We start from the raw sequence: 23,578 nt of genomic DNA, 5'->3' as shown, positions 1-23,578 counted from the left end.
AGGATTTATGGCCATAGGTTTCTCAATGTATTTCAGAAGGGAAATTTCATCCATAGTGTAGTTGCACTAAGATGAAGTCTGTTTGATCATTGACCCCCCTCCCCCCATTAACATGGAATTGACTTGTAGATAAAGCTCCCCTGAATGGGGTGGTTGACCTTATCTAGGGTCAAAAACTCTCCCTCTCAGTGTGAAGTAGAGTTAAACAGAAGACTGCAGAAGGTGGAACCCAGTTCTCAGGGCAAACATAAAACTGAAATGAATTTAGAAGTAGCATTGTTTTATTTGTTCCTTTCTTCTCGGAGATGACTCACTCTCTTGAGAATGTTATTTGTTTGAGCCTGACTTTTACTTTACTTTAACTCATAATCATATTCTCCTGCTTGACTTTAAATTTTCTTCAGAAAACAAGAACTCAACAGGGTGTGGTGGTGCATGCCTGTAATCCCAGCAGCTAGGGAGGCTGAAGCAGGAGGATCACAAGTTCAAAGCCAGCCTCAGCAAAAGCAAGGCACTAAACAACTCAGTGAGACCCTGTCTCTAAATAAAATACAAAATAGGCTGGGGATGTAGCTCAGTGGTTGAGTGCCCCTGAATTCAATCCTCAGTAAAAAAAAAAAAAGCCAGAAAGAAAACTAGAAGGATTTAGAGCTTTATTTAGAGCTTTAGAGCTTCAGCTTCTCACTCTCCTGTGACAAATCCAGATCCAAACCATAACAAATGCAATGTTTTATTTTAAAATATTTCTCTCTACAAATATGATTTTTACTTTACAGAATCAGCTGAAAGGAAAACAAAATAAGTGGATTTGTAATTGATAAGATGCAGATTAAATGATGTATTTATCTTGGCATGAATATTTCACTACTTACATACAATGAAAGGCAATTGTCAGTATTTCTACTCATTATATTGACATTCTCTAACCACTATTTTTCATTTTACCATAAAATGAAAGAGAGCTTTGCCCATACAGGTTTCTTGTGACCTTTTCAAAACAATTAGTTATTTCTTGCATTCATTCCTTTGTTAGATTTAAACAACCTCAAACATAACCAACCAACACACGCTTCCCTTATAGTTTTAAAAGGCATTTACATTGGCAAAACATTCTATTACTGTCTACTCCATTTAATATGGCCCTCAGTGACTAATGATGTGACTATTTTCTAATATGTACATTTACCAGCATCAATGATATCCCAGATGAGAAATTTGTGGTAAAATAACATGAATTGACTTGGGAAGAATTTCCATCAATCTTCATCATGTTTTTGTGTACATGTATGTACACTTTCATTTTAACATTGATGACTTATTTCAATAGTGTGAAATAAAAATGCTTTTTTCACTCTGGTTAAACAATGTACCAATATTGTGTATTCCTGGAAGTAACATTATATGTTTGTGCATACCTCTGTTTAATGTACTTGGGGAATATAGTAGGAAAAATGCTTTCCTTTTATTGCTAACTTTTCAAGTTTACTATATAGGAAATTTACTATATAGGAAGCTAAATTTTTTATTTTTTTCTTTAAAAATGACTGCTGAGATGAGAGAGAAATATCTTTAAGAATTTTCCTTATCTGAAAAATGTTTAGGGTATTTAATTCTAATTTTTTAAAAAGTCTATCATAAAAATGATACAATTTTATTCTTAATGTAGACATCCATATATTTCGGAAGTAGTAAACATGGCATATGTAACCTAAAGAAAGGACTAAAAAATGTACATTATTTTTTTTTCTGTTTCTTTAATCATTTTCTTCACAAAAGGAACTAGAGTTCAGAGTCAGGATTTAATTCAGAGAGAAGATACAGAAGATTTTCAGTGGTGAAGTAATTTGAGAACACTCCCATAATGCTACAGAATAAACATAAAACATGAATGTATTATTTAATCTTGTGAAATATTTGGTATTTATGTCTTCTTTATTGCTACCTCCTCCCTTACTCTGCAAAGCAAAACCAAACAACATGAAATGATTAATCACTACAAAAATACTGTAAGCTGAAATGAAATTGGAAGAAAGGGACAAAGTAATTTAAGTACTATATTTGAACAAATTTGGGAACACAATCAAAATTTTAAAAATTAGTCAAAAAATATAAATTTATCTATCAGTAGTTTATTCACAGGGGATGTCATTTGGGGATAATTCAAGTGAGTCCTTTCCCCTTTTACGCAGATGGGGAAAAAGAGGGGTGTACACAGGAAATTGTAGTTGACTTTGCATTAACTTCAAATTACTAATATGATTCTTTCAAATTACTAATATGATTCTTTCTTACACCTTAGGAAACTAAATGCTTCATTAAAACTTATTTTATGAAGTACTTTATTTACGTATATTTTTAGGAACATGTTTTCTCAGATTGTTACCTGGCCTTTAAGTTGTGATAGAAACTTGTGCTTTGTAGGAATGCTGAAGGTCTTATTTGTGTCATATCCAAACGGTATGACTTGGTAAAGGTCATGAAGTTTGAAATCAGAAGCTCTTTGTGGACTCTTAATTTTTTTTGCCAGCAAAATGTGAGGGTTCCTTGTTTTTCTTTCTCCCTGTCTCTGTTTTGAATTCTTTGCCACTTCTTCTGCCCTGCATGGGACAAACTGCAGATAATACCTTTGCCCTTTTCTCTAACCCTCATTTATTCTTCCCAATGGAGTGAAGACTGGCTATTACAATTGGACAAATCCTTTTAAAGCAAGTAGGAAATAAGTAAATTATTAGGGGTTACATATGACCCAATTTTTCAGTTTTTAGGGTGTATTGGCCTTCAGAAGAGCATTCTGTCTTGACTTCATGCAATATGTTAAGCTCACCAAGGCAGGATCTATCAGCCCCTTAGAAATAGGTCTCCAGCTTCTTCAAGTGGATATGTTCAATGGGAAGGAGTAAGATGTTTATGTCCAATTGCCTTCTCCAGTCCAAGTTCACCAGAAACAATACTCAGTCCCTACCAAACATCTTTGATCAATCAGACACTCCAACTCTGACCTCATAAGTTATAGATATCTTTAAAGTTAATTAAAAATTTTGACACAAAATATCGGTATTATTTATGGGCTACAGTGTGCTGTTTGGATACATATATACATTGTGTAATGATCAAACCACAGCAATTTGCAGCATCTCAGATGTTTACCAGATAACCGCATCTTGTTTAATGCCTAGGTCATTGATCCATTTTGAGTTGAGTTTTGTGACACACTGATTTAATTCCCTTTGGATATGTACCCAGTGTTGAGATTGTCGGAACATATAGTAGTTCTATTTTTAATTTTTGAGAAAACTCCATATTTTTTTCCATAGATGGTATACTAATTTATATTGTCAACAACACTCTATAAAGATTTCCTTTTTTGCTACATCCTTATTAACACGTTATCCTTTGTTTTTTTGATAATAGCCATTCTAACTGTAGTGAGGTGATATTTTATGGTGGTTTTGGTTTATATGTTTCTAATAATTAATTATGCCGAGCATTTTTCATGCAACTATTAATCACTTATAGATCATCTTTAGAGAAGTACTCTTAAGGTCTTTTGCTCATTTTAAAGTGGATTACTATTCTTATTGCAATTGTTTAAGTTCCTTACATATTCTGAATATTATTCCTTTGTCAGATGTATAGTTTTAAAATATTTTCTCCCAAGAATCTGTAGATTCTTTTTATTCTTTCAATTAGTTCCTTTGCTGAGTAGAAGCTCTTTACTTAAATATGTTTGGTTTTTTTTGCCCACTCAAATGTTACGGAGCATTTTTGAATGTTTTCTTCCAGTAGGTTCAGTTTCAGATCTTACATTTATGTTTTTATTCCATTTTGAGTTGATTTTTTGTATATGGTGAGAGAGATCTAGCTAAATTCTTCCACATGTGGATGTTCAGTTTTCCCAGAATCATTTATTTAAGAGCTTTCCTTCCTCTATTATGTGTTGTTGGCAACTTTATTGAAGATACGTTTGTTGTAGATACATGGATTCTGACCTTCTTTTCTCTTCCATTTGTATATGTGTCTGTTTTTATGTCAGTATCATGTTGTTTGGGTTACTATACCTTTATAATACCTCCTAAAATCAGGAAATGTGATGCCTCAAACTATGTTCTTTCTGCTCAATATCGTTTTAGCTTTTGGGATGTTCTATGGTTGTGTGCAAACTTTAGGATTTTTTTTTCATTTCTGCAAAGAATGCCATTGATATTTTGATAGAAATTTCATTGAGTCTGTATATGGCTTTGGGCTCTGTAGATATTTTAACAATATTAATTTTTTCCAATCCATTAACACAGGACATTTTTCCATTTTGGGGGATCCTCAATAATTTGTTTCATTAATGTTTTATAGTTTTTGATGTAGTATCTTTCATCTCCTTGGGTAAATTTACTTTCAGATGTTTTATTTATTTTTGTAGCTATTACAAATGGATTATTTTTTACAAATATAAGGGATCATCTGATACTAACAAATAATTATACATGAACAAACTTGGCAAGTTAGAATAAATGAATAAATTCTTGGACTCATTCAACATACAGACATAGAAAAATGAAGACATAGAAAATCTGAACAGACTAGTAATGAGTAAGAAGATTGAATCAGTAAAAAAAAAAAGTTCCTATTCTAGAAAATCCCAGAATCTGATAGCTTCATTGATGAATTCTGCCAAACATTTAAAGAAGAAATATTGTTAATTCTTTTCAGACTATTCAAGAAAATTAAAGAGGAGAGAATACTTCCAATCTTGTTCTATGAGGCCAGCATTGGTATATGTGGAACATACATCTTATTCTATGAGGCCTCATATCAATACCAGATAAAGACACAACAACAACAATAAAAGGAAGAAAGAAAGGAAGGGATAAATCTACAGGCCAATATTCCTGATAAACATAAATGCAAAAATTCTCAAAAAATACCAGTAAACATAATTTAACAGCGTGTTAAAAAGATCATTCTTTATGGTCAAGGAGGATTCATCCTAGAGATGAAAGAATGGTTAAAGATGCAAAAATTAATATCTGTGATACATCACAATAACAGAAAAGACAAAACCCAGTGATCATTTCAATAGATGCAGATAAACCATTCAGCAAAAGTCAACATCGCTTTATGATAAAAGCTCTCAACAAATTGAACATAGAAGGTACATGTACATCAACATAATATAATAAGCACCATATATGACAAATCCACAGATAACATCTTTTTGAAGGAGAAAAATTTGAAAGCGTTTCCTCTATGATCTGGAAATAGAAGGATGCTAACTTTCACCACTTCTATATAATATAGAACTGGATTTCCAGTCAGAGTATTAGGACAAAAAAAGAGATAAAAAGCATCCGAACTGGAAAGAAGGAAGTCAAATTGTCCCTGTTTGCAGATGATATGATCTTAATATAGAAAACCCTAAAATCCTACCCCAAATCTAGAACTAATAAATGAATTCAGAAAGATGAAGAATGTAAAATCACCATACAAAAATTAGTAGTTTTTCAATATACCAATAGTGAAACACAAGCTATAAACTTTAAAAAGTGAGATTGTGAGTTATTAAGATTAATCATTACATTAATCATTTTTATTATGTTCTAGGAATTATGGTAGATTTTTTTTTATTCTTATCCCTTGTTAACAATCTCTGGGATTAGGAATTAGTATACCTATTTTAAAGATAAGAAAACCAAATTATTAGAGTTCAGTTAATTTGAAAATAATACTAGTAAGAAATATAGATTGAACTCATTTCTGCCTGTTTCTAAAGCCTGTTCTAGCCAATGTATTAAATGATACATGATAATATTAAAAAAATCCTTTGGATTTATAAGATTTTATATTAAAGAGTATTCATGAATGAGGTAGATATATCTTTAGTCCAGGCCTCTTTTCTGAATTCTGAACATCCAATGTTTTATATTTATAATCCATGTTAATTTATGTAGCTACATCTCATTAATATTGAAGATTCTTTTAATATGCATCAAAAAGATCATTTCATGCTCACATAACTTCTGCAAATAGCAGTATATTCTTTGCAATGGGAAAAGATGTACAGATTTTGTATTCAAATTTAATTTAAAATAGTTGGAAATTCATGCCTAATTAAAAAATAAAATAATAGAAATTTTTTAAATTACCATTACTGTAACATCAAATCCATTATTTTAATATATATCCTTTTAGTAGAACATGCATTTGATAAATAAAGTATAATAATAGTATCTTAAGACATATTTTCCCCTATAATTTATTTTTTGATTAAATAAAATTTGATGTTTTCTTACATCAGAAAATGTTACATTATTCTAATATTTTCACACCATTTTATTGTAACATTTAGTTAATCCTTTAGTGTAGACATTTAGTTTGTTTTAGAATTATAAACAGTGCAGAATATACATTTTGCTTCCTTCTCTCATCATTTTTGTTGGTTTAATTTTAGGAAAAAGAATTACTAAGTTAAAAGCTTGAATACTTTTAAATTTTTAAAAAAGTATGACATGTTATCATTTGTTTAAAAATGTTATTTAAAAAAATTATTTAAACAACTTCTTCTTTCCCCACTAGACCCACAATGCGTAAAGTTACCCATTTCTTTAAACCCTTTGCTAGATTGGTAGACAGAAAATATTATCTTATTTATGCATTATTTTATCAAATAATTTTAATGTTATGTATAATTACTTTTTCTTTTTATTAATTATATAAATTTTCTTATTGTATTCATTAATTCATATAGATTTACAATGGCTTATTTATGAAATAGTCTTAGGAGTCTGTGACTAATATTTCAGTTTGTCTTTTATTTTTTATTTGTGGTCATTTTTGAGGTGTCAATGTTTCAAATTTAATATTGTTAAATCCATTGCATTTAAAAAAAACCTTCTAAATTTATCACTTTGTTTAAAAAATTCTTTTCCACTTCAAATTTATATAAATGGGCACCTACCTATAATTTTTATATTTTAATGATTTCTTCAATTCTTATTCTAGTTTTGTTAAAATATATGAACACCCAAGACTGGAAAATTTATAATTAAAAATAATTGCTTCATAACTCTGGAGGCTAGAAATTCCAAAACTAAGGGGCTGGCATTTGATGAAGGATTTCTTACTGAAGCATCTCATAGGAAGACGGCAGGGCAAGATGGCAGAAGATGGAAGTGCAAGGGAGAGTGAGAGAGCAAACTTGCAGCCCCAGCCCCTTATTATAGTTGGCATTAGTCCATTAATGAAGGCAGATCCCTCAAGATCTAAGTACTTCCTGTAGACCCTGTTTCCTACCATTGTGGCATTGATTGTGCAAACCATTGCATTCCTTTTATACCACACATGTTTTACTGAAAACAAGAAATGGACTAATTATAAGTCTCTGTCCTTTAGATTCTGAATCAACTGCACATTTTAATTATATGTCATGATGACTACTTTGAAGACTAACTTCATATGGTTTATACCCTCCTAAATTACCAGAAATGTTGCTAGATAAACAAGGCAGTTTTACCCACTTCCCAGATGTTTTAGCCAGCTTTATTGTCGCTGTGACCAAGAGACCTGACAAAACAATGTAAAGGAGGAAAACTTTATTTTGGATCACAGTTTTAGAGGTCTCATTCCATAAATGGCTGACTCCATATCTCTGGGCAGAACATTACGACTGAAGAGTGTGGCAAAGGAAAGCAGCTCAGGACATGGCACCAGAAAGCTGAGAGGTAGTTCTGCTGACCAGGGACAAAATATAAACCCCAAAGGCATGTTCCTATTGTCCTACCACCTCTAGCCATACCCTACCTGCCTATAGCTATTTGCATCCAGTTATTTCATATCAGTGGATTAATTTACTAATTAGGTTACAACTGTCACAGTCTAATCATTTCACCTCTGAGCGTTCTTGTATTGTCTCAAACATAAGCTTTTGAGGGGCACCATATATCCAAACCATAACACCACAAAAAAAATTTTAACTGAGTTATTGAAGTAAACTTAATAAAAAGATACAAATATTAGTTTTATTGTGCTGTATTATTAACACTAAATATCTCATGAAGTCCTTATTCTTAGGTTGTTTGTACATCTTTATGAAATTCACACTGAGAACTTTGGAGCAGAGGTAAAGTGGGAATTGGATGATGCACTAGTTCATAACCACCCTGCTATGAACTCCCCTCAAGGTCATGTTCATTTTAATTCTTTCACATTCATTGTCTTGCCTCCTAATTGCAATGCAAACCTAAAAAATAAAATTGCTTTAAGTTTTTATGGCCACTATTATCTTCCATGATTTTCTATTCCTACCATCCTGGGTTCCTTCTTTGTACCTTTTTTGCCTTGGTAGGATCGATTTTACAATTGTGTAAAGAAGAATTCATAATCTCCTTTCATCTTTTGAAAGTATATCAGCCATGGTCCAGTTAGGAAACAGAAATGACTATATGTATTTAAGCAGAGAGAATTCAATAAGATGAATTCTTAATAAGGCATAAAGCTAGTAGCTAAGCTATTGAAATGGTAAAAAAGAGAACTACTTTATAAGTGCTCATGAAAGTAGCAACTGTAAGACACAGCTACTACCCTTAGGGAAGAGACAGGAATCATTAAAACTTAGAAACATAAAGGGACACTACATGGGGCTTAAGAACGAGACTTTGGAAGCAGCAGAAGCACCAGCCACTGCTGTTTGTGCCTCTGAGGGGCAGTGCCTGATGAAGTTGGTCCTATAAGTGCTGAAAAAAATTGAAACCTGGAATCAATATTTTCCATGGGAAGGAGCTTCCCTTGTTCAGGTGAAACAAATGCCTTCCTAGGGTGATACTCATGGAAGCAAGAGGAAGCCAGGGAGCAAATGGTAAGGTACAAGACTCTTTTCCCTTCTCCTGGCTTCCAGTTTGCTAGCTCCTCCTATTAGCAGTCTAAGGTAGATCCTTCTGTCAAAGCAGAAATAATGTTGCAGCTCGAGCTTCAGTATCAGAATGCAGTGGGGAAAAAAGTCAGGGCTGGAAATTGTCTTAGGCTACTTGAGTTGCTATGGCAAAATTCCCTAGAATGGGCAATTCATTAGCAACAGAAACTTAATGCTCACGGTTCTGGAGTCTGGGAAGTTGAAGTTCAGACACCAGCAGATTTGGTGTCTGGTGAGGGTGGGTTTTTCATAGGTGGTCACTTCTATGTGTTGGCACATGATGGAAGGGAGATTAAAAAAAATCTCTGTCAGGCCTCTTTCATAAAAGCACTAATTTCATTCATGAGGCTCAAGCCCTCTTGACCTAGTCATTTCCCATAGGTCCCGCCTTTTAATCCCAACACACTGGATATTAGATTTCAACATAGGAATTTTGCAGCTACTAAATTATTTACACCACAACAGAGTTCCCAGGCAAATATCCCTTCTGCCAGTCCATATTTCTTTATTAACTTTTTCATTCTTTTAAAGTCCTTATAACTGATTTCTAACACTCCTATCCATGCAGAAATACCACTTCCATTCTGTTTTGCAGGAACCATGATTACAGTGATTTGCTGGTTAATTTTATTTACGTTCTAATGATATTTTGCTAATGTATTTGATAACCGTCTGTCTAATAATACAAGAAAGTCAACTTTACCCCCATTATGGGATTAAAATTGGGCTAACATAGGGTTGATTGGTTTCCAATTTCCAAAATTCTTTGGATTACCAGGAAAACACCATTGATGTTATCACAGAATAAAGTTTTGAGTAATGATTTTGGGCAGAAAGTATATGCAACTATCAAGAAACTCCTAGTATTAGTTTACTGAACAATTTTTTTTTCTGTATGGATAAAAACATGGATCATGTAAAGTATGTGCAAAATTTTCCCACTATGTTGGGATGTCAATTTATTCTACCTATGAAATTCTAGCTAGAGATAAAGAACCAGGGAGCAAATTAAATAATTTAGCCAGGAAAACATAATGTGTAAGTAGAAGCAGAGACCTTCAAAGAAAAAATGAATCCAAGCCTTGTACAAAGAACATAACCAAAGCCCATGAACTGTAATAAAATTATAAAATGTAACAAAGCCATAGCAATTATCATATCAATTTATCCATAAACTTTTCAAATCTTTTCACATACATTATTCTAGCAAAATACCCAGATGTAATAATTAAAGGAAATTTCCAAGTCTGTTGGCAAAAACTTGAAATATTTTGGCCCACTGAAAACCTGACTGCATTAGCAGAAGCTGTGCAAGTGGACCATTCTGTACTTACAAGGCAAGACCTATTGGCATTGCTTCAGTTTTTAAGTGACTGCAAGGGAAATTTCTGACTGGTTTTTATTGACTATGAATTATATTCCTGTTTAAAATAATTTTTGTAAAATATACTTGAAGTACATATAGATAATATAAGTATATATAATATATATAATATGTAAGTATATATATATATATATATATATATATATATATATATATATATATATAAGCTTATCATTCATTATTCAACTTAAAAATTGGGATCAATACCTTTGCTTAACATAGGGATAAAATCAGACCCTTTCACAATTAAGAAAATGTTTAGAAGGAGAAAGATAAAGGGGAGGGGCAGTGGGAGGAAAAAAGGGGGATCATTAACTGAGATAGATTTTCATGCATGTATGAGTTTGTTGGGATGACTCCAACTACCATGTATAATTATAAAACTCTAATAAAAAAGAAGATGTTTCATTTTATGAAAAATAGAAAGTGTAAAGATTATATGTAAACATTTTGTTGTTTAGAAAATAAGCAACACCATACGATTTAATATTTTAAAATTAGTGTTTCTAAAAAGCATTCAACTGTTGATTTATTGACATATAATCGGTGACTTGAGAGTCTGTAACTGAATCATGTATAGATACTTAGTTGTTTAGTATTTATGTAAGGTAATGGACAGAAAATTAATTTTTGTGAAAACTATTTTATATAGAGGAAAACTTCAAAAGTATTTCTTGGCCTTCTATAGCTCTTTAAAATTTGGGGACTGGGGGGTTTAATTCAGTGGCAGAGCACATGTTCAGTAAGAAGAAAGCCCTGGATTTAACCCCCAGCACCAGGGAAAGTAGGAAGACTCCTTCATAGGAAAAACAATATTTAATTTATTTATTTATTAGAGGAGAAATCTGAGAAAGAAAATGAAAACGTGCATTTATTTTCATTTTATTATCTTAACCATTAATAGTATTAAATGCCCACTGGAAGACATAACTCTAAAGAGTATCCTCTTTAGTTGGCGATTCTATATACTAATTTAATGACTTGGGTATCATTCAGGGTATAACTAAGAAAAGTGCTAGGAATTTTAAACAGAAGGAATTTAATGTAGATAAGGTTTAGGAAGGTGATGAAAGAAGAAGCCCTTGGGATGCTGTGAAAATTTAGAACTTAACAATTGTCAGAAACTACCAATCCTAGACTGGAGGAAACCAAGAGAAGAGGGAGTTTTATCAAATCCCAGAGTGCAGTGTCAACTGTGGTGAGATGCAGTCATCACAGGCCAATCAGGAGGGAGTTGGAGAATTGAAAATGCCACCCAAGGCCCAGAGAAGGGAAGATGCTGACTGCCTATTCCTTTCTCCCACTTTGCAATGTCCCACAAGTGCCTTCCTGTGTCAGAGCCAACCAGAAGCCAAGAGACGCGGAATCTGGGATTAAATAGGTCTCAGTACTTCTCTCCGGACAGCCCCCTTCTCCTGTAATACAGAGATAAGCAAGGCAAAATCACAGGGATAGGCAATTAATGCAAATGGATCCAGGAAAAAAGTCATGATGATTAAGTAAACCATATCACTTATGTGCCAAAGGCAAATGTTTCATGCATTCCTCACATTTATTTATTAGTACCTGAACACTCAGAATATGAGAATAGAGTATCTAAGAAATCTAACTTTTCCCTATAGATTACTTAAATTTAAAAAGGAGTAAATATTGATTTTACAAAATATGGAGAGGAAAAAATCATAAATTTCTTCTTTAAATTTTTATAATGCTCTCTACACTTTTTACTGACAATGTGATTTATTTCTCTTTGGTTGAAAAGAGAACAATCTTCTGAATGTAAGGACAAGGAAGACCTCAGCCTAAACATAGACATATTTCTGCTGTTCTATTAAAAAAGAAGCTGTAAGGGAAGGTCGCGGTTCCAGTAAGGAAACCCAGCAGGGTGATTCAGTTTCTCTTTGATCTGGCTGGTATTCTAACTGGAAAGTAGGGCAGATAGAATCACATTTTTTTACTTGACAGAGAGGCATGCACAGCAAAAATGTTGGAAAGTAACTTAGAAATGAGTGCTACAGCTTCATTAAAAAGAGGAACATGACTATAGAGAGGGAGCTCCTCTTTTAAGCTCTGGCTTCTTGTTGAGGCTTCCAGGCTTACTGAACTGGGGAAGAGAAACTTTCTCAACCAGCCTCCAATCAAAGCTTTACATGTGAGAATAGTGTTGTAATAACATCCAGGTGGTCAGTGGATGGTTCCAAAGCATCCTCTGTTCTGTTTATGGCCAACATCTGGTCTGGATAAATCTCTCTAGAATGAGTCAAATGAGTCAACAAAGAAAAAAAAAAAGCCCCAACAAACTGAGGTCTATAGAAATACAGTTTAACATTAAAAGGAATATAATACAGAAGTCAAGGTGTGAAAAAAATATGAACTTGAAAAGGTTTTTATAACATAAAAATTGAACTTTTCAAAATTTTCTACATTGAGCTAGTAAAAAATTCAAGAACTCATGAGTGTAAGGAAAACAGTGAGGGACTATTTATTTAATATTAAAGATAGAAATTAAAAGGAAGCTTTGGGAAATAAGAAAATAATGTCATTTTTAGTAAGAAATCAGGATTTTAATAGCAGAATTGAAATTTGCACAAGACAAAAAAATAGAATAAATATCACAGAAAATTAAATAGTAATAAGACAAAATTAATTCCTTGACCTGATAGGACAATTATAAGAGATATTATTATGGATAGAGAGGACTTAACTTAGTGATGTAATATAAGAAAGCTTTTTGTATTTCTAAATGATAAAAAAGAAAGGAAAAATCAACAACCAAAATATAATAAAATATAAAGGACAACTAGATGTGATTTTTAAAAAAAATTCCCCTATTTATCAGGGAAATTAATAATAATAAAGTAAACCTTAGGCATTGTGCTAGTGTTCCATCAATCTGATGAAATGCCTGAGAAAAATCAACATTCAAGAAGAAGGAATTTTTTTGGCTTGTGGTGTCAGAGGATTTAGTCCCTGGTTTGGTCACATTGCTTTAGGCCTGTTTTCAGGACAGTATATTCTGGCAAGAGGGTTTGGCAGAAGAGGCTACCCACCTCAAGAGGGTCATGAAAAGGAGCAAAGAGGGAAAGACAGGAAGCAGGCCAGGGTCCCAATATCCCCTTCAAGGCCATGTCCTCAGTGACCTAACTTCCTCTAACTGGGCCTCACCTCTTAAAGTTCCGCCATCCAATAGTGCTAGGGACTGGAGACAAATTTTTTAACACATGGGCCTTTGGTGAACATTTCAGATCCAAACTAAAACAGGCATATTATACATTTTATTTTTATTATTTATTTTAAGGATATTAAAAAATTAGCCAAGCACTCAAGACATTTAGGTACAAGAGTTTAGACTTAGTATGTCTTTGTATCACCAGTGTCTTTCATGGACCTACCATCTTATCTCCATTATATAGATGGAAACACTGAGATTCAAAACATTTAAATGACTTTCTCATGCCACATACACTGCACAAATGTTAGTTTGGTAAAACTGGCGGGAAGGATCTATAATGTCAAACAAGTTGAGGAAGGATTCTTGCCACGAGAATAATGTGTGTATTATTAGACCCACAAAATAGGAGCTGAGATACTGTCCAGAAGTGTGTGAAGGAAAGTGACCATGAAAGGAACACAAAGGTAGATGTCTGGGTTCAATAAGAGTGCCAGACTGCTCCAACCAAAGAAGGTTACTTTGAGAATCAGTGGAAGGGAAGGCAAAGTCCTGGAAATTATTCATCAGCAATTAATGGCAAAATAAACATGAAGAAATAAAAGCCATAGTTGGTAAAACTGTACATTACGTAGTACACGATGATTTAAAAAAGAAAGCAATAATTCCATGCTCTTGTCCTCCTAATGACCAATCCTTTTACCATGAGCAATACTTTTTGGCATTTTTATTTCACTTATTTAATCATGTGACCTTTTACCCCCAATCAGGTGCTCCTAGACTTATAATACGGTTACAGCACAATAAACCCATTATAAGTTGAAAATATACTAATTAAAACATGCATTAATTACATCTAGCCTATCAAGCATCATAGTTCTGCAACACAGTGTGCTCAGAGTCCCAGTTGTTTACCTTTATGATCTTGTAACTGGGAGCTGCCTCTCACTACCTCTGCTCAAGTATGTGGAGAGAGTATCATATCACATGCTGCTAGCTGAGGAAAATATCAAAATTCAAAGCCTGGAGTATGGCTTCTGCTGAATATGCATAATCTTTGTGTCGCCGTAAAGTTGATAAATTCCAAGTCAAACAATTTTAAGTCAAAAACTATCTACATATTCACATGATTATAATAAAAACTACTACTCTTTTTGATATCTATTTTAGTTAACTTATAGTAGGTAGTTAGATATTTTGAGATCATTAAACTAATATATGTTGTGTTTCCTCTTTTTTCTTTCATAGCAATTTGATCACCATAAGTCAAAAGAGAGAAGTCCAGTGGAATGTGGAGAATATGATGGAGAGTGATCTTTGCCTGGAAAGAAGTAGGATAAATGAAAGCCGTTTTCAGCTACTGGATTGTGGGCAGAAAAGAGAAAGAAAAGCTTCAGAAACATCCATTTCACAATGTTCCCTAGCTTCTCATGAGTTGGGTGAAAGTTACAGTATTTTGTGGTTAAGGGAAAGCCCTAAACAGGTGAAATCTACAGGAATACATTCTGGCACAAGCAGGGCAGGGTGACTCTGGAGGCAAAGTGTGGTTAGGAGAGAAAGGGTGGAATGGGTGACTTCAGTGGCTCCCTAGACCCCTGTGTGAAAGTTCCTTATTGTCTGGTGGGAACAGAGAAGTAGCTAAAGTGAAAACCAGATGGATTGCCGTGGGGGTCACAGTGGGGTGGCTTGGTGTGTGCAGTCATGTGAACTGAGCAAAAGTCAGAGGAAGACTTTGATGAGACCTGGAAAGATGGGCTTAGATGGAGCCAATGTGGGCTTACATCAGAAAGAAGAGTTCACCCAGGTCTGCCAGAGCCCAGAGAATAAAATACAATTCTTCAACACAGCCATTAGCTAAGGAAACCAGGAGGACCACCAGGCAAATAAGAATCAACCCTAAGGATCCCAGAGGACCTGAGGATGGGTAGAGGAACCGATATGAATTCCTCTACTGAGGTTCTTTTATGTTATTAGGGTTGGAGGGGAGAAAAGTGTTATGAGGTAGAGGAAATCATTGTTTTCTTCTTATTTTTGTACCAGGGATTGAACCCAGGGGTGCTTGACCACTGAGCCACATCCCAAGACCTTTTTATACTTTATTTAGAGATAGGGTCCTCTAAGTTGCTTAGGGCCTTGCTAAGTTGCTGAGGCTGGATTTGAACTTGCGATCCTCAGCCTCTCAAGCTGCTGGGATACAGGCCTGTGCCATTAAGCCTGGCCAGAGGAAATCTTAAAGAAACTGTGTTATGTGGGATAAATTGAGATATTGGAAAGAAACAGAACTGGAAACAATGGATTTAATAGGAATTTTGTTAGAAAGGTTAGATCAATTTTAGAAACAAATAATTACATTATCTCTGTATTGCTGAATGGCAGAATCTTTACCTGCAGGTTTATTAATGATGCATATGAATATAGATTTCTAGGATAGATTAATTTTTCCACATTTTCTTAGGCATTGATTCATTACGTCTTACCTATACTGTATTAGATGAAAAGTGAGATGCCATTGTGATTCTTATTGCTCTGGATATAACCTGTTCTCTCCCTGTTTCTGGATGATTTTATTGTTGATGTTCTTAAGTTCCAAATAGATTTATTCAATTTTGGGTCTATTTCATTTGTCCTTCTTTTTCTTGGTAGTTCTTTTTAATCTGAATGCTTGTTTTGTTTCAGCTAGGAGAAATTTGCTTAATTTTAAAATATTTCATTTTCTCAATTTCTTGGTTTTTCTTCTGTTGTTGAAGCACCCAGATTCTCCAAAAATGGAGACTATCTAAGTACTGTCACCAATAGGATTTGTGTCACCCAGAAGAGTACAATGGAATTCAATAGAATGAGTGCAATATGAATAAATTTCAGAAATATGTTGAGTGACAGAAGGCAAGTATGAAAGAGCACCTGCAGAATAATTCTAACTATATGAGGTTTAACAAACAAACACAATGTCCTATGTTGTTATAAGCTAAAATATATATTATCTTCTTGGAGCAATGACGACTAGAAGGAATGGAGAGGTTTCTGGGTGGCCTATTTTTCTGTTTCCATATGTGGGTGCTAATTACTTGGGTGTGTTCAGTGTGTAAAGATTATAAGTGTGTGATTTATATTTTATTTGAATTAAGAGTTTAAGAGCATAATAGCATACTGGTAAAATAATATTTGTGGTGTATTTGACACAAAATATCAATTCCTTAACAAAGAGAGCTCTTAAAATGAAAAAAAAAGAAAAATACCCCTTAAAATGCATAAAGAACAAGATGATTTTTTAAAAATCATAAGAGAATATATATTCAAGTGACTAATAAACATTTAATAGGAAAAAACTCACTGGCCAACAAATGAAAAGTAAAACAGACATATATGTTAAGTTGGTAAGAGTGATTTGGGAAATGCCATGCATTTTGTGAAGTTTGGGGGAAGATGAGCACTTTGAAATGATGCAGAGGGGATGGATGCTGTAGAGACATTCAGGTGGATGTATTGACTCTGACAATGAAAATCACAAAAAAGGGGATTCTGTGGGAACTACTATTAAACTTTAGGGGTTCATTCTTTTTAAAAAAATATTTCTTAATTGTTGTATTATAGTCATACATAAAAATGGACTTTATTGGGACATATTCATACATGCACATAATATAATTTGGTTCATTCCACTCCTCTTGTTCATCCTCTTTCTCATTCCTCTTCCCCCATCCCCTTTCTCTACACCACTGTTCTATTTCTATTTTCATGAGTCTTCCTTCCTTCCTTTCCTCCTTTCTCTCACCCCTGCCTCTCTCTCTTCTTACTATAATTATCTGTAGTTTCACATATGACAGAGACCATTCAACCCTTGATTTCTAGGTCTGGCTTATTTCACTCAGCATGATGTTTCCAGTTCCATCCATTTACTAGAAAAGGACAAAATTTTATTCTTTATGTCTGCATAAAACTCCATTGTGTATATATACCACATTTTCTTTATCCATCTGTCCATTAAGGGATACCTAGGCTGGTTCCATAACTTGACTATTGTGAATGACTATTGTGAATGAAGTTGGTGCCTGCACTAATTTGTTTGAGTGTTGACCAGGTGTTCATATAAACACTGGTATGTGTGTATCACTACAGATGCTGACTTTAGCTCTTTGGATAAACACCAAGGAGTGGGATATCAGAGTCACATGGGGTTCCATTCCTTGTCTTTTGAGGAATTTCCATTCTGCTTTCTAAAGTGGTTGTACAAGTTTTCAGGCCTACAACAATGTATTAGTATACCCTTCCCCCCATATCCTCTCTATAATTTATTATTATTCGTATTCTTTCTTGGGGGGCATACTGGGGATTGAACCCAGGTGTGCTTTACCATTTAGTTACATCCAAACCCTTTTATATTTTTTTTTTGTGTTGAGACAAGTTCTACCTAAGTTACTAAGAATCTCACTGTGTGGCCTCAAGCTCAATCCTCCTGACTCAGTCTCTGATGTTGCTGGAATTTACAGGCATGTGCCACCACACCTGGCTCATTATTTGTATTCTTGATGGTTGCCATTCTAATTGAAGTGAGATAAAAACTTAGTATAATTTTTATTTGCATTTTCATAATTCCTAAGTATGCTGAACTATTTCTTAAACATTTGTTGGTCATTTGTATTTCTTCTTTTGAGAAATGTCTGTTTAGTTTTTTTGTTCACTTATCAACTGGGCTTTTGGGTTTGTTTTTTTTTTTCCTGTTAAATTTTTCAGTTCTTGTTTTTAGTTTTGTTTTGTTTTTACAGTGTTGGAGATCAAACAGAGAGCCTCATACTTATTAGGCAAGCACCCTACCACTGAGCTACAACTCCAATCCTTGAGGTTTTTTTTAAAAAAATATATTCTGGATATTAATCTCCTATTGGAAAACTGACAAAATTTTTCTCCCATTCTGTACGTTCTCTCTTCATGCTCTTAAATGTTTCATTTCTTGTGCCAAAGCTTTTTAATTTGAAGTTATCCCACTTATTGATTTCCAGTTTCGTGTCTTGTGCTTTAGTAGTCTTATTAATGAAGTTGGTGCCTGCACCAATTTGTTTGAGTGTTGACCTTGTTTTCTTCTAGCAGTTGCAAAGTTTCTGGTTAATTCCTAGTTCTTTAGCCCACTTTGAGTTGATTTTTATGCAGAGTAAGAGAGATCTAGTTTCACTCTTCTACATATGAATATATAGTTTTCCTAACATCATTTGTTAAAAATGCATTTTTTCTCCAATGTATGCTTTTGACACTTTGTCAAGGATCAGATGACTTTAACTGTGTGGGTTTGTCACTGTGCCTTCTTGTCTATTCCATTGGTCTTTATGTCTGTTTTGATACCAATAGCATATTATTGATCTTAGAGCCTGCTACTTTGCTTAATTTGTTTATCAGCTTCAGAAGACTTTTGGTGGAGTTTTTTGGATCTTCTAGATATAGGAGCATGTTATTAGCAGAGATAATTTGACTTCATCTTTTCCTATTTGTATTTCTTTAATTTCCTTCTCTTGCATAATTGCTCTGGCTAGATTTTCAGGAACTATATTGAATAGGAGTGTTGAGAGTGGACATCCTTGTTTTCTTCATGAGTAGTATTTATTTTTTGCAAGTAGGTGCACTGGCATTTAGGGCATAAATATTTACTATAACTATATCTTCTTGTTGTATAATCCCCTTACCAGTGTGAAGTAACCTTCCTTGTCTATTTGATTAATTTTGTCTTGAAGTTTGCTTTGTCAGATATGAGTAGCTATTCTTCTTTGCTTTTAGTCTGCAATTACATGGAATATCTTTTTGTCAGCCTTTCACCTTTAGCCTATGCATGTATTTCCCTGTAAAGTGAGTCTCTTGTAAAAAACATATGGTTGGATCTTCTTTCTTAGTCCACACTACCAGTCTATGTCTTTTAATTGGAGAATTGAGACCATTTACATTCAAAATTGTTATAGAGAGGGCTGGGGATGTGGCTCAAGTGGTAGCGCGCTTGCCTGGCATGTGTGCGGCCCGGGTTGGATCCTCAGAACCACATACAAACAAAGATGTTGTGTCCACCAAAAACTAAAAAGAATAAATATTAAAAAAATTCTCTCTCTCTCTCTTTAAAAAAATTGTTATAGAGAGATTATTTTTATTTCTTATCATTTTGATTTATTTCTAATGTTTTATTTGGACTTAGTTCTCCTGTATGAAGCTACTCTTCTAATGAGATTCATTTGTTTGCTGGTTTTCAAGTTGGTTTTGTATTTCCTCTGCATGAAGTATTTCTGTAGTGCTGGTTTAGTGGTCATGAATTTTTTAGTTTATGTTTATCATGGAAGGGTTTTATTTCTTCTTCAATTATGAAAGATAGCCTTATTGTATAATGTATTCTTGGCTGGCCATTGGTATCTTTCAGAGCTTAGTAAACATTATTGCAAGCTCTCCTAGCTTTTAAAGCCTGGGGTGAGAGATCAATCATGATGCATATTGGTTTACCTCTAAATGTGACTTACTATGTTTTTCTTAAAGCTTTTTCAATTCTATCCTTGTTCTGTATATTAGGCATTTTAATTATAATGTATCTTTTTTTTTAATCTTGTCTATTTGGAGTTTTGAAACCTCCCTTATTTTGCTATCCATCTCATCCCCAAGGTCTGGGAATTTTATTACTTCATTAAAAAGTATATGCATACCCTTAGTTTGTATCTCACTTCCTTTCTCAATGTTTATATTTTAGCCTTTTTGTATTATTCCACATTTCCTGAACATTTTGGTCTTGCTTTCTTATCATGTTTACTTTATTTCTGGCTGTTTTCAAGATTATATACCTTGTCTTTTGGGCCTAAAAATTAGTGATAGAAAATATCACTAATATCACTTATCTATTAGTGATATTTTCTATTATAGTTTTAATTTTTTTATATATATATATTTTAGTTGTAGTTGGATACACTATCTTTATTTAATTTATTTATTTTTATAAATAAATAAAATAAAGGTATCATTTTATACATTTATAAAAATAAATAAATAAAATAAAGGATGGAACCCAGCACCTGGAACTTGCTAGGGGAGCGCTCTAACCGTTCAGCCACAACCTCAGTCCTTATAATTTTAATTTGATTTATTGATTATTTTATTTCTAGGATATTTATTTGGTTGTTTTTCAGAATATCTATTCTCACTCGTGTCTTGCGCAGGCGATGAAATGGTGTTCCCCTTAATGCAATGGACTGGTTGAGAAATAAAAGCTAAGAAAAACGGAATGATGAAAAAAAACACAGACTATAGAAAATAGTGTCAAAAGTGGGGGTGGGACGGGAAAGCCAATCAGACAATAGAGCTTCTATACTCTGGCAAAATGGAGCCCGTGCTTGCTTTATTTATATTGGGGTACATCAAAGGCAGGGATAAGGTTCTAAGGGCAGTGTCTTGCTTCCTGGTGTCTTGCAGTCAGCAGGTTGATTGCCATCTTGGCAGGTCCCTCCCATCTCACTTGCTGTGTGGGGTCTCTGGCAGAATTTGAAGGGGAAGTTCACCTGCATCAGGTAATCAGCTCCTGTAGGAGTGCCACGAGAGGTTCCCAATGCCAGATTTATCCCCTCATTAGGCTACTATGTGCAACATAGTCCACACACAGCCCATGGCTGACTTGTGACTATCCATCGCTTTATTTTAATGATTTTCACCAACTGCGTTTTGTCTCACTTCATTTCTTAAATCTTCTTTTAGTTTCTTGAACATTTAATCATCAACTTTCTGAATTATTTGTCTGAAATTTTACCCACTTCACTGTTTAAGAATTCAGTTGTTGGGGAAGGGGCATAGATTTTTGGAGGTATTTTGTTTCCCTGTTTTCTCCTGTTTTCTGTAGTTATGTGTTGAGATTTGCCAATCTGATAAAGTGGATATTTTCCCCACTGTTAGCTGGAGTACTCTTTAGTAGACTTCTTTCACTTTACTATGTGTTCCAAGCAAGGAGAGTATATGGGTGTCAAAGGATCCAGTTATTGTGTTTTGGTATTTTGATCAATTACTTTGATCAATTACCTCTTTAAAGGGAACTGGTGATCACCTATAACTGCAAATACTGAAGTCCAAATCATATACTACTAAGTCTTCAAACTGAGTAAAACATTTTCTACAACTGTAATACATCTGTAGTGGAACAGGGGAATAGTACTTCAATGCGCCAAAGAATGCTACAATATACATTATGAAAATCAAAGAGAAAGAAGAGGCTGGATAAAATAAGAAAGAAAGGAGAAAATAATAGGGAGTTGGAAGGAAGAGAGATAGATAATGAAAAAGTGAGTAGACAAAAACCAGAAGATGGAAATATAGAACAAGGTAAGACAAAAGGATGTAATATAAATCAAATTAATGTGCTATGCTAAAAAAGATAGAAATGGCAAACAATCCCCCATTAGGAAGTAAAAAGCAAAATAATCCAAGTAAACAAAACGAAAAAAGACAATAACATAGAGAACAAAACAGAATGGAGTTACCTGTGGTCTAGAGACCATTGGAGTGGTGGTGGTGCAGCTGTTTCCTTCACATTCCATATTGGAAGAGGAGAATATTATATGTCGGGGAAAAAAGTCTTTCTTTAGTAAATCACACAAAAATACAGCGGAAATTGTGAAAATTCTGAAAAACAATATTACCATTTTGGAAAAGCCAGACAAAAGACTGAAAAGGCTTTAGAAGAAGTGTCAAAATCTTGAAAGCAATGAAAGAAATTCTGTGTGGTACAAATAACAAGGAATCCCAAGAGAAGCAGTGGCTCAGCTGGCACAAGAACTCTACAACAGGGGGCTGCTGGTGATGATAGCTGATACTATAGATGATAGACTTGGAGGGAAAAAAATGTGACCTAAATATTGAACAACATCCTGAGAAGATAGATAGGCACTCAGAATCCTACTGTGGGGTATATTAGTGCACTTCCTCATATTGTGTTTACGTTCCTCAAGGGATATGAAGCCCCATGGATTGCCTTACATTGTGGGATTATGCTGAGAGAATGTATTCAACATGAAACACTTGCCAAAACCATCCTATTTTGTCTAACCAATTCAGAGATTTCTTCAAGTATGTGGATTTATCAACATTTGATATTGCTTCAGATGCCTTTGATATTTTTAAGGTACTTGGGGATTTCCTGAATTATCTAGGTCATTTAAATTCAGTTGGCCTCTAAAGAAACATTTTTTTTTTGAGGTAGGGGGAATGGAACCCAGGAATTCTCTACCACTGAGCTACATTCCCAGCTCTCCTCCTCCTCCTCCTCTTTCTCCTCCTCCTCCTTCTCTTCTTTTTCTACTTCTCCTCCTCCCTTCTTTCTTCTTTCTTTTTTCTTTCTTTCCTTCTTCTTCTCCTTCCCCTCCTCCTCCTCCTCCTCCTTTTTCTCCTCCTCCTCCCCCTTCTCCTTCTCCTTCTTATTCTTCTATTTTGAGACAGGGTCTTGCTAAATGACTGAGGCTGGGCCCACTCTTGTGATCCTCTAGCCTCAGCCTCCTGAGTAGCTGGGATGACAGGGGTGGGCCACCATGCCCACCTGAGTCAATTTAACTTTAAAAAACAAAAAGTTATATTCTTTAGACCTGATTGTAGCCAACCATATATAATGTGGATCACAAGAGGCATCAATAATAAAATGTAGTCTATAAGACCAGTCTGCGCATTATGGAAAAACCAAAGTACTTGTTACAAGCTCATGTGGAATGTACTCTAACACATATAATTAAGTGACAAAAGGAAAATGTATCACTCTGTAAAGCATGTTGTCATATATATTAGAAGCAGATTAAAGGATCTAAGCTTCCTCTTGAGGTGAATATGTACAAAATAACTCTGGAAAGGTATGTAGGAGAGAGCAACAGAAGCTACCTTCAGGGAGAGGAAGTGGGTGGTGAAAAGAAATGGAAAATTACATCTTGGAATAAGAAGGACATTTTATTATTCTATTAGTGTAATTTTTGAATTTCTACAGGGTAAATTATATTAGCATTTTGAAAATACAATTGGTCACATGTATATATTTGTATTTTGATAGCATAATTATAATCATCTATAATTTTATCATCTATTATCTATTTTGTCATTATGTGGGAAATATATTTCATCTAACTTAATTCTTAACTTAAAAAAC

General features: G+C 34.0%; 1 pseudogene; it reads left to right on the top strand.

The window, feature by feature from the left end:
* The window catches only part of LOC124102679 (calcium-binding protein 39-like), a 28,919-nt pseudogene extending 6,292 nt beyond the window's left edge, over window positions 1–22,627 (top strand).
* The last annotated feature ends 951 nt before the right edge of the window (window positions 22,628–23,578 follow it).

Source organism: Marmota monax, unplaced genomic scaffold, assembly GCF_021218885.2.
Source record: "Marmota monax isolate L192 unplaced genomic scaffold, Marmota_monax_Labrador192_F-V1.1 WCK01_AAM20220418_F8-fsc00002, whole genome shotgun sequence".
Classification (NCBI taxonomy): Eukaryota; Metazoa; Chordata; class Mammalia; order Rodentia; family Sciuridae; genus Marmota; species Marmota monax.
The sequence above is the reverse complement of the archived record's forward strand: the minus strand, read 5'-3'. Positions and strand labels throughout refer to the sequence as shown.